Source organism: Cervus canadensis, chromosome 19 (genome assembly GCF_019320065.1).
Source record: "Cervus canadensis isolate Bull #8, Minnesota chromosome 19, ASM1932006v1, whole genome shotgun sequence".
NCBI classification, from domain to species: Eukaryota; Metazoa; Chordata; class Mammalia; order Artiodactyla; family Cervidae; genus Cervus; species Cervus canadensis.
This window is the reverse complement of record NC_057404.1, coordinates 52,864,788-52,883,597: the sequence shown is the minus strand read 5'-3', so window position 1 is coordinate 52,883,597 and position 18,810 is coordinate 52,864,788.

Genomic DNA, 18,810 nt, shown 5'->3' with positions numbered 1-18,810 from the left:
AGAAATAAGACTTATAGTCAAAGTCTCCTCACTTCCTGAAATTAGGTTAAAAGCCATAGAACCAGATGTCCATGAGATCAGGACATCTGCCTGTTCAGAAATACACATAAGCTACTTTGAAGGGGCATTGAGATGCTTTATTAGCCGTTCATATATGGGTACACAAAGTAAACAGCATGAAAAATTCCTTTTGTCATACTGCCTGCTACATCTTTAAAAGAAACTGATAAATTCAAGTATGGGGAATGAATAGCTTCATAACTAAAGAAAACTTTTCACATATAATGTATGCCAGGAAATTGGAAAATAAAAGAGAATCACAAACACCAACCACAACACACTGTATGACAGATCACTCAGAGGAAAATGGATATAAATGTCATGTTTCAGAAGGGTAGATCAAGATATATGAAATGCCTAACTAAGTAGAAAATCAGGAAAAGGAGCATCTAAATGGAGAAATAAAACCAAATTGCCTAATGATAGCTCCAATAGAAGAAAGTTAGCTTGGATTGGTTTAACTAGCAAAATATTACCTACAATTGGTATTATCAATAATTATGCCCAGAAAGAATGTATCTGATGTTACCACATTTGGATTTCCAGATCTGTATAATGTATTACAGAGATAAATGACCTGCACAGGTAGATAGTACCATAAATGTGGTCCCTTAACTTAGTGGGAATGCTGGAAAAACTTGATAGAAAAGTGAGATTTCCTCTCAGATTTAGACTGTAAAATCTAATAACTGAAATAATATATCTGATAAGATATATGTCAAAAGAGACAGAGTAGTTCTCAGGTCAGCAAAGTTTGGCTAGAATATGAATGTGAGTGAATTTATCCATTCAAGAAATAAATGTTTGATGAAGTTTTGAAGTCATGGGAGACAAGAATAGGAAACATTGATTCAAAGAAGTTTGGGCAGTGTCTATCTGTATACTAGACATGATACCCAGGAACACTAAAACCATCAGAACTTGAATATTTATGGATCATCACTAGGGAAGAAATTATGATAATTTAAAACTAACAGTCCCCTCAGTAATACCTACATTTCTATTGTGTGGTTATTGATTAGACTGTCAGAATTTGTAGTCATTTAATATTTGGACCAGGTAATCTCTCTCGTTCTAATGCCATCCAAGGAATAGTAACAATTTATTAGTAACAATTTTATAGACATAGCATGATTTCCTGAATACTAACTAGGTACCAGGTACCAATATCAACATTTCACACGTGTTGCTTCAGTTTGTTCTTGCAATCACCCTGATGGGATTCTATTACTGTCCCTTTTTTTGTTGGGAAGAAATTAAGATAAAAAGTGATTGCACTGCTGAAGAATGAGAATCTTCCTGAAGTTTAAAAGGAAGCCTTTATTACACAAGGCTGTGCAGTTTTAACTTCTGCCATCTACTGCCTATTTGTTTTAAGTAGATCTGACTCATGAGGAAAAATTCAAAAATAATGTACAGTTTTGATTTTTTTCATTCAAAAGTGATTTCTTCTAATTAGTTAATAAAGTAAGTTTTGCTTACTTTGTTACCGTCTACAATTACACACAAAATAATAGTCACTTTGACAGTTATATTTTCACTGTAATTAGTGACTAATTCGAGGTCAATATCAAAATAGGAATATAGGGCGAAAGTTTGTTGCTATGAGAAAATAATAACAATTATTGGGGAATGAGAAAAGGAATAATAGAAAAGAGTGATGCTATGATAATATTTTGTATATCAATTTAACATAAATAACTTCCATGTGTATGTGTTCACAGAGTTAGAATATGTGTGACATTTTTTGATCCTGGGAAAAAATCAGTGAATAATCAGTAAGCTATTAATCTGAGTTTATAAATAACTCAGAGATATTAAATATAAATTGAGGAAGATGGAATACAGCATATTAAAGATTTGCAGTTATGCTCTGGAAAAAAGTTTGAGACAGCAAAAGTATTACATTAAAAGTAAATAGTGATTGATGAGAAATTTATAGATAGGTGAAAATGAAATATATATTACATACAAGATATATATATTTTTTTTTCAAGATATATATTTTATACTGATTTTTAAAATGCAATATATAAGATGCATAAAATATTATAAACTAAATCACCTATGAAATCAAATCAAAATTTTAAAACATGCCTTCAATGGAAGCAGCATTCAAATTTATAATCTTTCACATTTTGAATTTCTTCCAGATAATTAAGTAGAATTATATGTAGAACATTTCACAGGAAAGTTATAAAGTTCATGAAAATCAAAAGAAAAATGTGAAATGGACTTAGCAAAACTCAGGCAAAAGTTTAGTTGATAGATCTGGAAAATTATCAAATAAGAACAGAGAAGAGAAATTCATGCCAACTAATTTCCAGAACAAATTAAGAGTACAGGCACAAGATAAATCTTATAATGGTTGGCAAGAGTACAGAATTAAATAACTGCAGAAGGTGCTGTAAATCAAATCAACCTGAAAATGCTGGCAATGGCCAAATTTTGGAATGGACAGCAATAGCTGCATAAAAAGCAGGACAAACACAGACATTAACAAGTTGGAACATGATTTATTTTTCTCTTAATAGTATTAACTATCATTAAAAATCACTATTTTGGAAGAATATATAAAGAATATCTTATCAATTATAAACCATTCACATCTAATATAATTCAAAAACAAACATAAAACCAGTGTATGAATAGTTTCACACTTTATTTTTATAACTGGTTCTCAATCAGTAGCCTTAGAACAAGTGATGCAAAGCTTTTTATGGCCTCCAAATCATTGCCTAATCCTTCTAAAAGCTGGAACTTGATTTCTCTCTTCTTATCTCCCATGTTCCCCAGTACAAAGGTTTGTGCTAGAGACTAGAAAGATGGCCAATCTGTTACTTGGTTTTGAATGAAATCACTGTTAACAGATGTATTGAGGGTGAAGGAAAACTGAACAATCTGAACAATGTGAATGGATTTATACATTAAATGTTAATTTCTCAATATTGAGCATCATAGAACACAACAACCAAAACTTAGAGAAGTAATAAAAATTGACATTTTTTTTATACCTTTCAACTTTTGAATACATTTTAAAGTATATACATGTATTACATCTAAAAACTTAAAGCTATCATATTAGACTTGTGCTTATACTATAAATGCATTTCAGTTCATATACACTGTTTATGAAATTTTTTCTGTTAAATATAGCAATCATAATTATTGGCATTTATGTCCCAGAGATTTTCTTTGAAAGGGTTTATGTAATTGTTATTTGACTTAATCCTAGCTTTTAAAGTACCTATAAAATTACATTTATTTCAAACTTTTTTTGTGTGTCATGTACATTTCAAAACATTTGCAAGAACTATCTGTGGCTATCCTAACTTTACAGGTTGAGCCTCTTTTATGGACTTAATAGGATCTGTGAACTCTGGGGCTTCCCAGTTGGCTCAGTGGTAAGAATCCACCTGCCAATGCAGGAGACGCAGGAGGTGGGTTTGATCCCTGGGTTGGGAAGATCCCTTGCAGAAGGAAATGGTGACCCAGTTCAGTATTCTTATCTGGGAAATCCTAAGAACAGTGAACTCTGTGAAATATTGTACAATTTTTTTTAGTTGTGTTTTTTCCCCCCTCTCTTTGGAAATTGACCTAACTTACATTCAATTGTTAAAGGTTTTCACAACATAAATCAGGTAAAGACAAGTACTCTGAAGTTACAGATTTAAAGACATTTACCTTGTTTCACCGTTTTTTTTTTTTTTTGCTTGTTTTTGTTGTTGTTGTTTAGGAGAGCAGATTATTAGTAGCCCAAATTTATATGCAGATTCATATTTTAAAGCACTCTGCACAATTTTAAGTATGAATTTTGTGTATGAATGCAAGAACTGTCCAAAATTGCTTAAATCAACTCATTATAACCATGTATTAAAGATTAAATGTTAACCACTGATTTATTTAGAACAACTCAATATAAAAAAGATACTCAAGGTTTATATTAATGATGGTGGTCTTAAACCTCAAATGCAGTATTTTATTATAAAGAATATACTTTTTTACAGGCTTGGGCACTAACATCATCAGTTTAACCAAATATTATTTTTCAAAAACATCTTGGTATACAAAAGGAAGTTGATAAATACCTAACACCTTCCAAATTCCAGCTCTCTGATTGAAGAAAAAAATTGTTTTGTTGAAAATACTCAGAATTCTGTGCTATTGCCATTTTCCTACGTTAACCTACCACTAAGTTTTCTGCTAAGCCATTTAAAAATGAGAAGTAGAGGCATCTCCAGATCTATTTTGTTATCTCTTTGCTCACAGAATAGTAGAAAGTTACAGACATCCAGAAATAGGTCCAAATATCCATGGGCTTTTAGTATATGATAAATTGGGCTTAATGTTCCAGATAGGAGAGATTGTGTTGCTATTATTAACCTCTAAACTTCAGTGGTGTGTCTCTTGCTTACACTACATGGCTAGCTTGGATTGGTAGAATTCTTTTTTTTTTTTGGTAGAATTCTTTTATGCCTCCTTACTCAGATTTCTAGGTAGATGGGGAGGCTTGACTAGCTTGGAACTGAAATTTGAAACATGTAGTATTGGAAGTCTGAATGAAATGAGAAAGGAGAGATGGGTGAGTTATACCAGCTTTCAACTACCTCCTACTGAGAAGTGATAATATAACTAATTATTGCGCTTTGAACACAAAGACGCATATGGCCCTACCAAATAGCAAAGCTGACAGAAATATTTGAGGGAAACAAAAAGCTGAGGGAAACATTTGGACCATCTAGTGAGTGTCAGCTGTCTCTGCCAGAGGTAACATCTACAAACACTGAAGATGCAGGGACAACTGACTAAATATTACTGGAGAAATGGAGTAGTGATTGTGAGGAAAATGTTGGATATAGAACTCAAACTATACAACAGGATAATTAATTCCAAATAAATCAAAAATCTTAATAGAAACAATGAAGTAAAAAACACTAGAGGAACAGGTTTTTCTAAGTACAGAAAATTTTATTTTAAAGCTATGACACAGTCTAGAAGCAGATATGAAAAGATTGAAAAGCACAACTACCAAAATTAATTAAATTTTTGACTAGCTGAAATATATATATATGTATATACCATTAAAAATGCAAATAGCAAAAGGCAAAAACTTGACAACTGATAGCACAAAAATTATTACTTTCTCTAAGAGCTGGAAGCTTCTACAGAATGATTATAAATGACCAATAACCTAGTAGAATAATATACAAAGATATGTGCATTACAGCAAAATGTATGTAAAATATGAGATAGTAAGATGGCCGTTTGATAATGTGTGTTACAATTGCAAATGCTCCCATATACACTGTGACCAGATACTCTACATCTAAGAATATCCTAAATGATTATGTGACTTCACACATGTGATTATGTGAAGCATAGTATTTCCAATATTTTTTACTTAATTGCCATTTACAACTTTGAATAATTGAATAAAAATGTTCATCAGTATGGTACTGGATAAAATTCAGGCCATCTAGCCAATAAAATATTCAGTTCAGTTCAGTCGCTCAGTCGTGTCCAACTCTTTGCGACCCCATGAAGCGCAGCACGCCAGGCCTCCCTGTCCATCACCAACTCTCGGAGTCTACCGAAACTCATGTTCATCGAGTGGGTTATGCCAGCCAGCCATCTCATCAGTAAAAGTAATGAAGATTTTATATTAATATGGAAATATTTATAAATATATTTTAATTAAATATTTATAAAGTATATATTTTAATTAGGCAAGGTGTGTATAAACAAAATAGTGGTGTTGATAATCTATAATAATATATTTTCTTGTATATCTTAAGAAAACTCAAGGAAGAGTTTGGGAAGGGTAGAGACTGAGAAGTTGAGGGATTGTGATTCAGGAAGTCTTTTCAATGCTGACATCCTTTTATACTAAATAAATGTAATAATAATTCAAAATATAAATGAAATGTAAACAATTTAGATGTACTGACCAAAGTATGGTATTTTGATGAATTAGACAGTTTTAATGAACATGTTTCTATAACACTTCAGACAATTGCAATATTTATTTTACACAGTTGAAGTATATTGAGATTAAAATCAGTTAAATATTCTTTACTTTTTCATAAGCACTACTATTAAGGACTATATTTCCTATTCAGTTCTTGTGTTCTTGCTATTTTGTGTATTTATGCATATGAATTTAAATTGTTGGTATTTCATTTAATCATGATATATCCAGTTCTTACTTTTCAAAGTCCTTTGAATTTTTTTAATCTAAAATATTGCTAAATCTTTCACTTCCTTGCGTCTTCATCAGCATAGCATCAAAGTACTTTTCCAAGCTACTGACAAAAAATTAAGAGTCAGAACTCATTGCCCTCTAAATCTAGGAACTACAAGTGAGTTTGATCAAAATAAACAAACATCCCAAGCAAATGGGCAAATTCTCAAAAAAGCCAAAATGTGGTGCTGTGAAAGTGGTAATGGTGTTCTCTTAGGCTGAGGTTAAATAATCCTTAATGGAGGAAACAGTCCCTGAGTTCTTCCAAAGGATGTTTTGGAATTTGCTGAGTGAAAACTGGGATTTATTACACAAGAAACAGCACACGCCAACAAGCAAAGGCGTGTTATTTCCATTAGGCCGAACATGTTTAGTGACTAGTAAGAAAAGCTTTTCTCAAGGTGCCTCAGTCAGCTGCTGTTTCACCTCATAGCTGCATCCAAGACCCAGGGTGTTTCTCGTGATTTGCTGCATCAACCATCCTCAATGCCAGTGTTGCTAGTGTTTCACTTCCCTTGGGAGTCTACCCCAAAGTAACGTACTGTTATGACTTATTGTTCCTATGATAATCACTTATTTTTTTCTTTTTAAGGTTCAAGATTCTAATTACATTTTTAGAGATGAGAAATTGATCTTTTAAGCCGTGTACTTGATACTCTTCCCTGGGATAGATTGTTGTGTAACTGTTTTTCTCCTTTGTGGAACCACAACCTTATTTACTTCACATGAACTGGTGGTACTTCCAGTTTAATAACATATTCCCTGTATTTTAAAAGGTTATCAGGCTCAACTGTCAGTTCTTTTAGTATCTTAAGATATAATTCACAGAGATCAAGAGATTTAAAATCATTTAGAGCAGTTATCTGCTTTTCAAAAATCTCATTTATTTCAAGCCTCAATTTTCTATTTCAAATATTTGTTCTGTCTATAGGACATTTCCAAATAAATGTATGATCAATATCTCAAGCTCAGCATAACCAAAAATAAATCTTTCATTTTCATATTTCCCTCCAATGCCCAGCGATGGAAACTCCACATTTTCTACTTTTTCAGTGAAATGCTTTGTAATATAATTAGAAAATAATTATGATTTATTTTGCTTATTCTCTTGCAAACAAAAATCATAGCTATCTTAAGTATACTATAAAGCTAAAGAGGCAACTATATTTGATTATTAATATTTCATAAAAATCATTAAGTTATTTTGCTAGAAAAACATGAAAGCAATGTTAAATATTTCTAAACAACATGTAAATCCTTCAATGTATTCTAAGGATACATTCCTTAGAATGGATACATTCAGAAAATGTAATAAAAGGTGGGAAAGAATAGTTTAATAATGGCTTGCAATAGTTACTCCTTCCAAACACGTCTGAGTAATATCACATTATGGTAGCTTTTCTTGAAAATAATCTGAAGGAAGATGATTCTGATTTCCTTGTCTGATTCCTTGAAACAGCAGTACTCGGAAGGAGGCAGAGAATCTTAAAGTATAGTATGAATATATATTCTTCTACTTTAGTCACAGAAGCCCAGCATTTATCTTGATAGAAAGCAAGTAACACAGACCAAACACAAGCCTGCATTTCCCAGTCTCCCTGTAGTAGGTGAGGCCAAGTAGCCACGCTCTGAAAAGCACTGGCAGCTCAGAACAGCCACTTCCAGAATATATGCTTAAAGTGGGAAACTGCCACTTCCATTTCCCTGTTTTTTCATCCTGCTTCTGAGGGCTAGAAGACACCCCATACTCATAGCTTGAAGGACCTATTTCTAAAATTTCACCACTACCCAAGTGGATCTACAGATTCAATCCCTATAAAACCATTTTCCCTTCTTTATTGTCTTCCTTCATATTTTATTTTTAAAATGTTTGGCAGATATCAACAGCTGACACTCAAATTTATTTGGAAACACAGTAGACCCAAACTATTTAAAGGAAGTCTGGAAAAAAAAAAAAAGTTGGAGGGCTCATAATTCTTGACTTAGTGAAGAAATATAGAAATTGGAACTTTTATACATTGCTGCTGATACTGTAAAATGGAGTAGCCACTTCAGAAAAATTCAGTTCCTCAGAATGATAAGCGTAGAATTACTATCCAACCCTACAGTTCCACTCCTAGCTATATGTGTGCTTATTCGCTCAGTCATTATCAACTCTTTGCAACCCCAAGGATTGTAGCCCTCCAGGCTCTTCTGTTCATGGGGATTCTCCTGGCAAGAATACTGGAGTGGATTATGCCCTCCTCCAGGGGAATCTTCCCAACTCAGGGACTGAACTCAGATCTCCTGTATTGCTGGTGGATTCTTTAATATCTGAGCCACTCCTAGCTATTTACCTATAATAAATAAACATAGATGTTCACCCAAACTTGTACACAAAGGCAGTTTTATTTATTAATGTAATAGCCTCAAAGTGGAAACAATCAAAATGCCTCTCAGTTGAAGAATGGATAAAGAGAATGTGGTAGATCCATAAAATGAATTGTTTTGGTGTTAAAAAAAAGAATGAACTGATACATAGTTTGACATGGATGAACATTGAAAAGCTCTAAGTAAAAAAAAAAAAACCACATCTTTTATTATTCTATTTATATGAAATGTTTAATATAGTCAAACTGCCTATATAAAATGTAGATTAATGAGGAGTGAGTGCTAGTAGGCATAGGGTTTATTCTGGGGTGAAAATGTCTAAAATTAGATTTTGTAAATTTTGTTGGTAAATACACTAAAAGTATTACATTGTTAATTTTACAGTATATAAATTACATCTCAAAAAAACTATTTAAAAATAAAGTTACTCTAGCTATATGTATGGTACCATCCATTTTTGTAATCAGAGATAGGATATCAAATTCTTGCACAATGATTGATAATTTAGGGGGAAGCTCAAAGTATTTTTTAGGTTTCATCTTATCCAGTGTCCCATAAATTTTCTTCACTAACCTGTGGTCTTCATCAATAGCCTCCTCAGTTTTTTCTAATTTTTGTCAACCATCCAGTTTCAAGCTCAATGATACAATTTTTAATTTCTCTTTTATCAGATTCCTAATTCCATTTATCATATTTCATTCCAGCTAGCTGTTGATAACTAATAAATCTCCTCAAAATTCACTGACATAAAGCAAAATAAGTATTTTATCATCTCTCATGGTTTTTGTGAATAATGGATTCAGGAAATGTTCACCAGAATGGCTATGTCCTGGGGTTTTATGTAGATCTAGTCTAACTGTGACTAAGACTGGAGTGTTGGTGAGGTCTGGGTGCTGGATGAGCTAGTGGTTAATCCGGCTGGTCTTTCTCCATGGAATGCTAATTTGATCTTCTTAAGAGCATGATGATATGCCAGTTGGAATATGTACATGGCACTTGAAGGTTCAAAACATGAGTATCCCGATATTTCAGGTAAAAAGTCAGAAGTTTCACTGTCTTTCACTTCCCATCCTTGGAAGTTGTACTGAATAATTTCTGACACATTCTGATGGTTTTAAATGATTTAAAAACTCATTCAGATTCAAAGGGAGAAGATTATACAGTAATTTGTGAGGAGAATTAGTGAGATTCTAGAAAGGCATATTAGCTGAAAGAAGATACTATGGTCGTCCTGGGAAAATGCAGCATGCCAAATTGTTCTGTTAAAAATTAAATAAATTTATATTCAAGGATATACCAAGGAAAAATGAAAAAGGAAGTAAAAGAATGCAAAGCAATTTTGGTAAGAATAATATACTGTGAAGTAATTCGCAGCAAATGAATGATTGAATGTGACAAATGTAATTAATTTGAAATACAGCATCAATTTATATGTGCTATAAAAATCACAGAAGTGTGGAATTATGTTGTATTTGTCCTTTTGTAACTAACATATTTCTTTAGCATAATGTCTTTCAGATACATCCATGTTGTTTTCAATGGTAGGCTTCCTTTTTTATGTTTAACAGTTCATGGTATATAGATGGAGGTAGAGATAGATAAACATGAAGATAAATGTCATGTTTTCTTCATCCATTTGTTTGTTGATGGGCATTTGAGGTGTTTCCATATCTTTTTTGTGAATTATGCTGCAATAACATGAGAGTGCAAATATCCTTTCAGAGTCCTGATTTCCCTTGTTTTGGATAAATACCCAGTAGCAGAATGTTTGGATCGTATGGTAGTCTATTTTTAATTTGGGGGAAACTCCATATTTTTTCCTACCAACAGTGTGCAAGTGTACCAATTTCTGTATGTTCTCATTCACACTTGTCATTTTTATATTATTTTTTATAATAACCACCCAACAGGTATGAGATGATGTATAACCTGACTTATAGAAGCATAGAATAAAATGGTCATTGCCTAGAGATGGAGGAAGAGAGAAATGGGGAGCTTTTGTTCATTGGGTATAGAATTACAATTATACAAGATGAATAAGTCCTAGAGATCCATTGTACAACACAGTGGCTGTAGTTAACAATAAGATGTTGTTTACCTAAAAATTTGTTAAAAGAGTACATCTCATGTTAAACATTCTTACCACAAAAACAAAAGCAAAGGGACACAAGGAAACTCTGGGAGGTGAGAAATATGCTTATATTACATTAATTTTGGTGATAGTATCATATGCATATGGAGTGTATGCATATGTTTGCACTCCTCAAATTGTATACATTAAACACATGCAATTTTTTGTATATCAATTAACTTCAATAAAACTGTTAAAAATTAACAGAAAGGTGATATTGGTATTGAAATGACCATAAGGAAATAATAGATATAAAACTTTTAGAAACAGATTGTAGTACACAATGTCAATAAATACTGATGTGTATTAATACTTAATAATTAGTATAATGTTATATGTTATATACAGACATATATACATAGGTTGTATTAGTATCACAGTCATGTCTGACTCTTTGTGACCCCACAGACTGTAGCTCACCAGGCACCTCTGTCCAGGAATTCTTCAGGCAAGAATACAGGAGTAAGTTGTCATTTATTTCTATGGGGGATCTTACCGACCCTGGGTTTGAACTCAGGTCTCCTACACTGCAGGCAGATTCTTTACCATCTGAGTCACCAGGGAATGATAGGTTTCAATATATGAAATTGATATGACAATCTTTCCACTTGTGGAAAACAATAAAATTAAACCTGAGCATGTATTTTATTATAAATAGAAATAAATTTATATGATTTAATCATAAATTTCCCTGGAGGTTCAGTGGTAAAAGGGCTTCCCTGATAACTCAGTTGGTAAAGAATCTGCCTGCAATGCAGGAGACGCTGGTTCAATTCCGGGGTTGTGAAGATCCCCTGGAGAAGGGACAGGCTGCAAACTCCAGTATTCTTGGGCTTCCCTAGTGGCTCAGCTGGTAAAGAATCCACTTGCAGTGAGGGAGACCTGGGTTTGATCCCTGGGTTGGGAAGATCCCCTGGAGAAGAGAAAGGCTATCCACTCCAGTTTTCTGGCCTGGAGAATTCCATCGACTGTCTAGTCCATGGGGTTGCAAAGAGTCAGAAATGACTGAGAGACTTTCACTTTCAGTGGTAAAGAATCCACCTGCCAGGCAGGAGACGGAGATTCAGTGTCTGGATCAGGAAGATCCCCTGGAGAAGGAAATGGCAACCCACTCAAGTATTTTTGCCTGGGAAATTCCATAACAGACAAATCTGGTAGGCTACAGTCCATGGGGTCGAAAAGGAGTTGGATATGACTTAGTAAATAGCAAATAAACCACATAGCCATGAAAACACTAAAACTATGATCCAAATATTATACGAATGGCAAAGAAAAAGAAATATTTTTGATATACATGACTACATGATATATATGATTATATGACTACTACATATTTATATCTAAAATATAAATGCAATGAATAATAGCTGAGAATAATTTTATTATACAAATTATTTAAAGAAATAACTCATAAGAGAAAATGAAAGTGAAAATAAACTCATATTTTACATAATATCAAATTTTAAAAAACAAAAATCCAAATTAATTTGAGAAGTTCTAGCAAGTTTTGTGTCTATCCAAGCTAGCCTTTAACTTTTCTTTGCATTGAAATTGTTTTAATGGCAACTAAGTTTTTCCAATTGTTTTGTATAATTTTATTGAAGCATAATTGAACAGTGTGACATAAGTTTCAGGTGTACAATATAGTGATTCATAATTTTAAAAATTATACTCCATTTATAGTTTCATAAATTGTTGGCTATAATACCTGTGTTGTACACTATATCGTTGTAGCTTAATTATTTTATACATGATAGTCCATATGTCTTAATCCCCTACCCTTTTCCTGACCCTCCCCTCTTTCCCTCTTCCCACTGGTAACCACTAGTTTGTTCTCTGTATCTGTGAGTCTCTTTTTTGTTATATTTACTAGTGGGTTTTATTTTTTAGATTCCATATAGAAGTTATATCATACAGTACTCATCTTTCTCTGTCTGATTTATTTCTCTTAGCATAATACACTCTAAGTTCATCCATGTTATTGCAAATGGCCAAATTTCATTCTTTTTTATGGCTGACTGTATTACATAACTTCCAGTTTGTTATGTAAATTGCTATAACTTGCAGAGAACATTTTCTTTATCCATTTGTCTGTTGATGAACACTTAAGGTGCTTCAATATCTTGGAAACTGCAAATAACACTATGAACATTAAGATGCATGTATGTTTTCAAATTAGTGTTTTGGTGTTTTTTTTTTGTTTTTTTTTTTTTTTTGTATATGTACCCATGATTTCTTTGCCCTGAATTCTACTCTATCCTTCTTGTGTGTTTTTTTTTTTTTGGTATTCTTAATTTTCAGACGTGTCAATTAAAAATAGTACAATATAGTATTACACTTCTGCTCAGCTTTGTAAGTTTTGGGTGAAAGTGTTTATTTTCCAGGGCAAAATATTCTTTGCAAGTTATAACAATTTACATAATAAACTAGAACATTTAGACCATTTACATTTAATGTGATTATTGACATTATAATGCTTATATCAGTGGCCCTTCTTGGTTAACAAAAAGTTGCTTCAAATAGAAGATATTAAAATATCACTAAGTTCTTACAACATAATATCTCAAATGAGGTATTCAGGAAAAAAGAAAGCTAGAACCTGCTTACTCTGCAAGAAATATAGATTCAAACTTATGAGAATTTTATTTCCCTGCCAGTAATAATTGTTTTAATGATACATCTATCTATATCTGTAAGCATAGAGATATACACTTAATCACATTGGGATGTCAGAGATGCTGATGAATGTCAGTAGGATGCACATAAACCTTCTAGCGCTGTTGCCTAGGGGTTCATTAACCATCAAGATACATAATTGACCATTTTAATTAGTATTGAAATGCCTCCTTTTGACATCTTGTCACTCATGATGATGGAAAGAAATGCTATTGCACTGGCAATCAACTAATGAGCAATAAAGTGTAAAGATCTTTTAAGAAGAATGCTAAAACATTTGTAACCTATGTAAAAAGAAGAAAGCATAGAACAACCAAGCCATGAACAGCATTCTAAGTGTTTAAATAAACCTCACATGTTTAAAAAATATATATATATATATATGTATATATCTTTTTGTCATTAGCAAGAGGTGATGATTTTAAAGAATATTATCATATACATCTTCTTAGTTCTTATTGTATTTCTAAAGTCATTCTGAGTATGTTATGCATATCAAATATTTTAAACCTTGTGACTTCCCTATGAGGGTCACATTGTCATTTCTACTTTATTGCTACTGCACAGACATGTTAACTAATTTGCACAGTGTTACAGACCCATGTAAGGATCAGAACTGTTATTTCAACCAAGAAAGTCTTGTTCCATAGACTGTGTCCTTAGGTATCATGCTGCATTAGATTTCTATGTTCTATAAGGTAGTGTTATGGAGGAGAGGAAATAGAAGAAAACATAATCTTGGGGAAGAGACTAGGTATTAGTCCAGTATACAAGCAGCCTCAAAATACGCTTTTGAAAATCAAGCCTAGAACCTCTGAAGCACAAGTTTAATTTATAATCCACATAACAGAAAAGAGGAAGAAAATAAAACAGAAGACCATAAAGTCTGAATTCAAGATTTGATTCATAATATGTTAACAGTAGAACAGGACCAGACAGGATAAACAGCATGCCCCCCCCATTTTAGCTTCTATGTAATTATTTATGTTGTGTGAATCAGATGAGAAAGTAAGTAAATTTTTGCACATGATCTAATGGAAAGGAAACATACAAAAGAAAAAAGATTGCATAAATATGGAAAAGCTTTGATCTCAAGGAATAGAAAAGCATTGCACTTTGAGGGCTTCTTTTTTGTGTGTCTTTAGAAAATGAAAACAAAAAAAAGAAAAGGAAAAAGGGAATTAATAGAAACAACTAAAGGAAAGAAAGAAAAGGAAGGAAGGAAGGAAGAGGGAGGGTGGAAGAAGAAAACAAAGAAAAAGCAGTCTCCAGAGTTTTTCATGACATTTGATCTCATCTGATCTCATCTGTCAGCCCCATTGCACATTTCAAGTTATCGAGCTACAGACACAATCTCTCAATAGGTTAGTGTATTTACTTTATATTTTATACTTTACTTTGTATTTTATATGTGTGTCTGTCTCTTTTTACATGACACTGTTTTATTCAAAAGCTTATCTCTTCAACACCAACTGAAACAGTATGTGTACTTACTTACAAGTCTATTCCACTCTTACATGAAGCCTTGGACTAATTCCAGAGCATGCATCAGGAGTGCAGTTATTCCTTACATTACTTTATTTAGTACCTGTTGAGTGGATGTCATGGCCCAAGGAGGTGTAATAGGTTTAGAAATACAAGTAAAGTTCCTAAACTACGGTTCCTAAATCTTAAATGTATTCAACACACTCATAATTCAAACTGTAAAATAATCAAAAAATTAATTAAATTGCAATGCAGAAGTGATTTTACAGATGAGTTGAATGTGAAAGGAGACATGCTAGAGATTTCTCTAATGTATCAAGATGGGCTCAGAGAAAGTTTTATTTAGAAAGACATAATGAACAAATAAGAAGCACTGAAAAATTGCACTATGCAATTGTGTATAGCATGCAAGGATGCATATAAGATTGTATTTATACGGAGAAACTCAGTCTGAAGAGAGAAAATAAGACAAAGCTTTATACACTGAGCTGTTTGAACTTTATACTGAGTGCTTTGGCAAGGCTCTTGAGCAGGGAAATGTCTTAATCAAATTTGCTTTTTAGAAAGGTCATTCCAGAATTAGGGTGGGAAACAGATGACACAGGAGCCACCTGAGAGATTGGGGAAGTAGTCAGGAGGCTTTTCCCGATGAATCCACATGAGAATCCGTGAGAGTCTGAACTGTAGCTGTGGGGAAATGGGGGTTGTGCTATAATGACGGATAGAGCCTGCAGACTTACTGACATGATTGAATGTCAATTAAATGATACACTAACCTGAAAATTCAGACTTACGAATGAATAACAAGTTAGTTATTGTTTAGAGACTATAAGAGAAAAATATTTTCTGAGGACGTGGCAAAAACTGATTTGGACATAATTAATTCAAGATATCAATGGATCATCCAAACTTCTTGAGAGAGATGCTTGGCTCTGTATCCCCAGAGTCACCAACTGTGCCTACAATGGCTTCGTCCATGCTAAGTCCTTCTGTTGTGTCCAATTCTGTGTGACTCTATGGACTGTAGCCCGCCAGGCTCCTTTGTCCATGGGATTCTCCAGGCAAGAACACTGGAGTGAGTTGCCATGCCCTCCTCCAGGGAATCTTCCCAACCCAGGGATTGAACCTGCATCTCTTACATCTCCTGCATTGGCAAGCGGTTCTTTACCACTAGCACCACCAACAGCTTAGTATCTTCCTGAAAGTTTATTGCATGGATGAATGTTGAATGAAATCATTTTGAATGAATATGATGTATAATTGTGTCACAGCTTGATGAGACATCAAGATCATTAGATGAGGCCAGAAAAATAAATACTGTTGATCAGGGATTGACTATCTAGTTGTCAAGGTATAAGGCCAAGGATAGAGCTTGCAGAAAAATATGACGTTTGCTAGCAAAAAACTGAATAAAAGGGAGGTCCCAGGAAGTAGGAGAAACATCCAGAAGACGTGGAATCCCAGGAGCTGAGAGAAAAAAAGATTTAAGAAGGAGAGAAATTGCAGTAGTAGCATACGTTTGGGACTATTTATTTAGTATTAGGACAAAGAACAGAAAAGATGGCCTTTCTGTTTGCTAATATGGATGAAATTGAGGAATTCAGCAAGAACAGATTCAGGGATTTTTATATTTGGGAGGAATTGTACAGTCCACCGTAAAATTTTATAATGTATGCTACTTGAGAAAAATATTTGATCTTAAAAATAGTGCTCCAAATCCACCAGGGCAGAGGCAGCTTCAAATCTGATGTGTTATGAGAGTCTTGGGTGTGTGTGTGTGTGTGTGTGTGTGTGTGTGTGTGTGTGTGTACACGTGCATGTGCGCACACGCGCGTGTTTGTGTGATGTCTGCAAAAAGGGCTTTGCAGTTAATGAAATTTCAATTCAATTTCCATTCCAGCTATGTAAACTTGGATGCTCTGAGCAACCTTTCTATTTAATAAAATTGGCAAAATAATGCATGCTTCCAGGGACTTACAAAGCACTCAGAACAGTATCTGAAACTTAGTAGATGGTGAATAATGGGCATCTGCTTTTACCACCAGTGTTTCGAATCTTCTCAGTTACATACATTCAGTGAGAATTAAATCTGAATACAAGTCTATTCCTTCAGAGATTCTGATTACCTGATTTAATATATGGAGAAGGAGAAAAAGAAGGAAAATGAGAAGCATAGATTGTACTATGAATTCTTTAAAATATAGCACTGTCCTGTATTGTTTATCCTTACCCAAAACCTAAGGAAAGAAATCATTACCAGAAAGAACATAAGCCTTCTGCTCGGCACTTTTGAACAAGACTCAGCCATGAAGAGTAGACGAAAGCTCCTTCTCTCCTGCTCTTTCTTCTTTCATTAACCCTTTTCCATCCCACTGGAATGTTTGTACAACCTAACAGCATTAATCACCCCACCTCTTTAATTCCTGTGGTCAGATACGGAAAGATAGCTCTTCCTCCCTTTTCCTACAGAGAGGGCAATTCTACAGAGAGGCCGTGGCATTTCTCCATGTACAACAGCTTGTGTGGTCTCCTTTCTTTCTTCAGAATGAATATCCTATAAGATAAATGCAATTATTGCGGTAAAAGACCCTACAACCAGATTAGATGAAAATCAACACTATGGACAGAGGTTATCATTGTGTCACATCAAGAAACAGAAAAAAAAAAGTAATCTTATAAATGATTCCTTTAGAAAATATCAGTCCTTCTTATTAAGTAAAACTAAGCAGTAATAGCGTACAGTTAACTTCTATATAATTATTTATGACGAACTATAATGTAGCTCTTATATAATGAATGTTGCTTTTCTAAAAATCTCTCTTTTCTTTTAACAAGGATTATCTTTTGCTGATCCTTGTCTGAATATTACTGACCCAGTTTAATGTGGTACTTGGGAATGATATTCTTATTTTTCTTTGAAAAAAATATATCATTATCTGTTATGAGGTGGGTCAAAGTTCATTTTAAATTCAGTCTTTTTCAATTGTCTTCCTGAAACATTTGTTCCCTCTGATACATTCTGCAAAAGTATTGTAGCCTGTTGCATTATAACCTGGTACAGGCTCTCTCCACAGATTGTTGACCTAAATACTGTGCCTTCATGACCTATATTCTTCTCTGTGGATTCTTTCTTTTATTTTTTTCACTTTTTTTTTTTTTTTTAAGCACATTAAAGCAACGGGGAACATTTTATCCTGCTTCTCACGTATATCTTCCTGATTAGGAGACAAGCTAAAAATGGATTGGCATTTGGGCAGAAATATGATAACATGATATCTATTGCATGGCACTTTAAAGTGCCTCTTTAGATAACCTGTGATAATTGTGCACCTACTTGGCTGTCTTTAACAAAATATCAATATCTAGAAAACAACTGATAAATTATTTTAACACAGGCCATACCAGAATAATTTAAAATGGGTGAAGTATAAAAAAGTAATCTAAAATTTAAAAATAACTAGATATACTTTAGGTGTTCTATGGTTAAAAATGTGTGATTTTTTCCGGTGGATTTAAAAGACGCTTTAAAAGTGACTTCTGACCTAAGTTACCATATAATGCAAAATGCATCATTTAACCTTATTGCCAGAAAAAAAAAATTCTGTTAATGAATCACTACCAAGAGATGGAAGTAACATGGAGCCACACCATGGTTGACTCTAAAAAACAGTTTGGCATTCCAGCATGAAATGTTAATACTGAACTTTGATGACTTCACTTTTCCCATCAGTTTTCCTGCCTGGTTGATATAGTTTTATTACTATTTCCTCTGTTCTGTTTACACTTGCTTCCCTAAAGGTTTTAATTAAACTCTTTTCTTGGTTTTTTTTTTTTTTACAGTTTAATG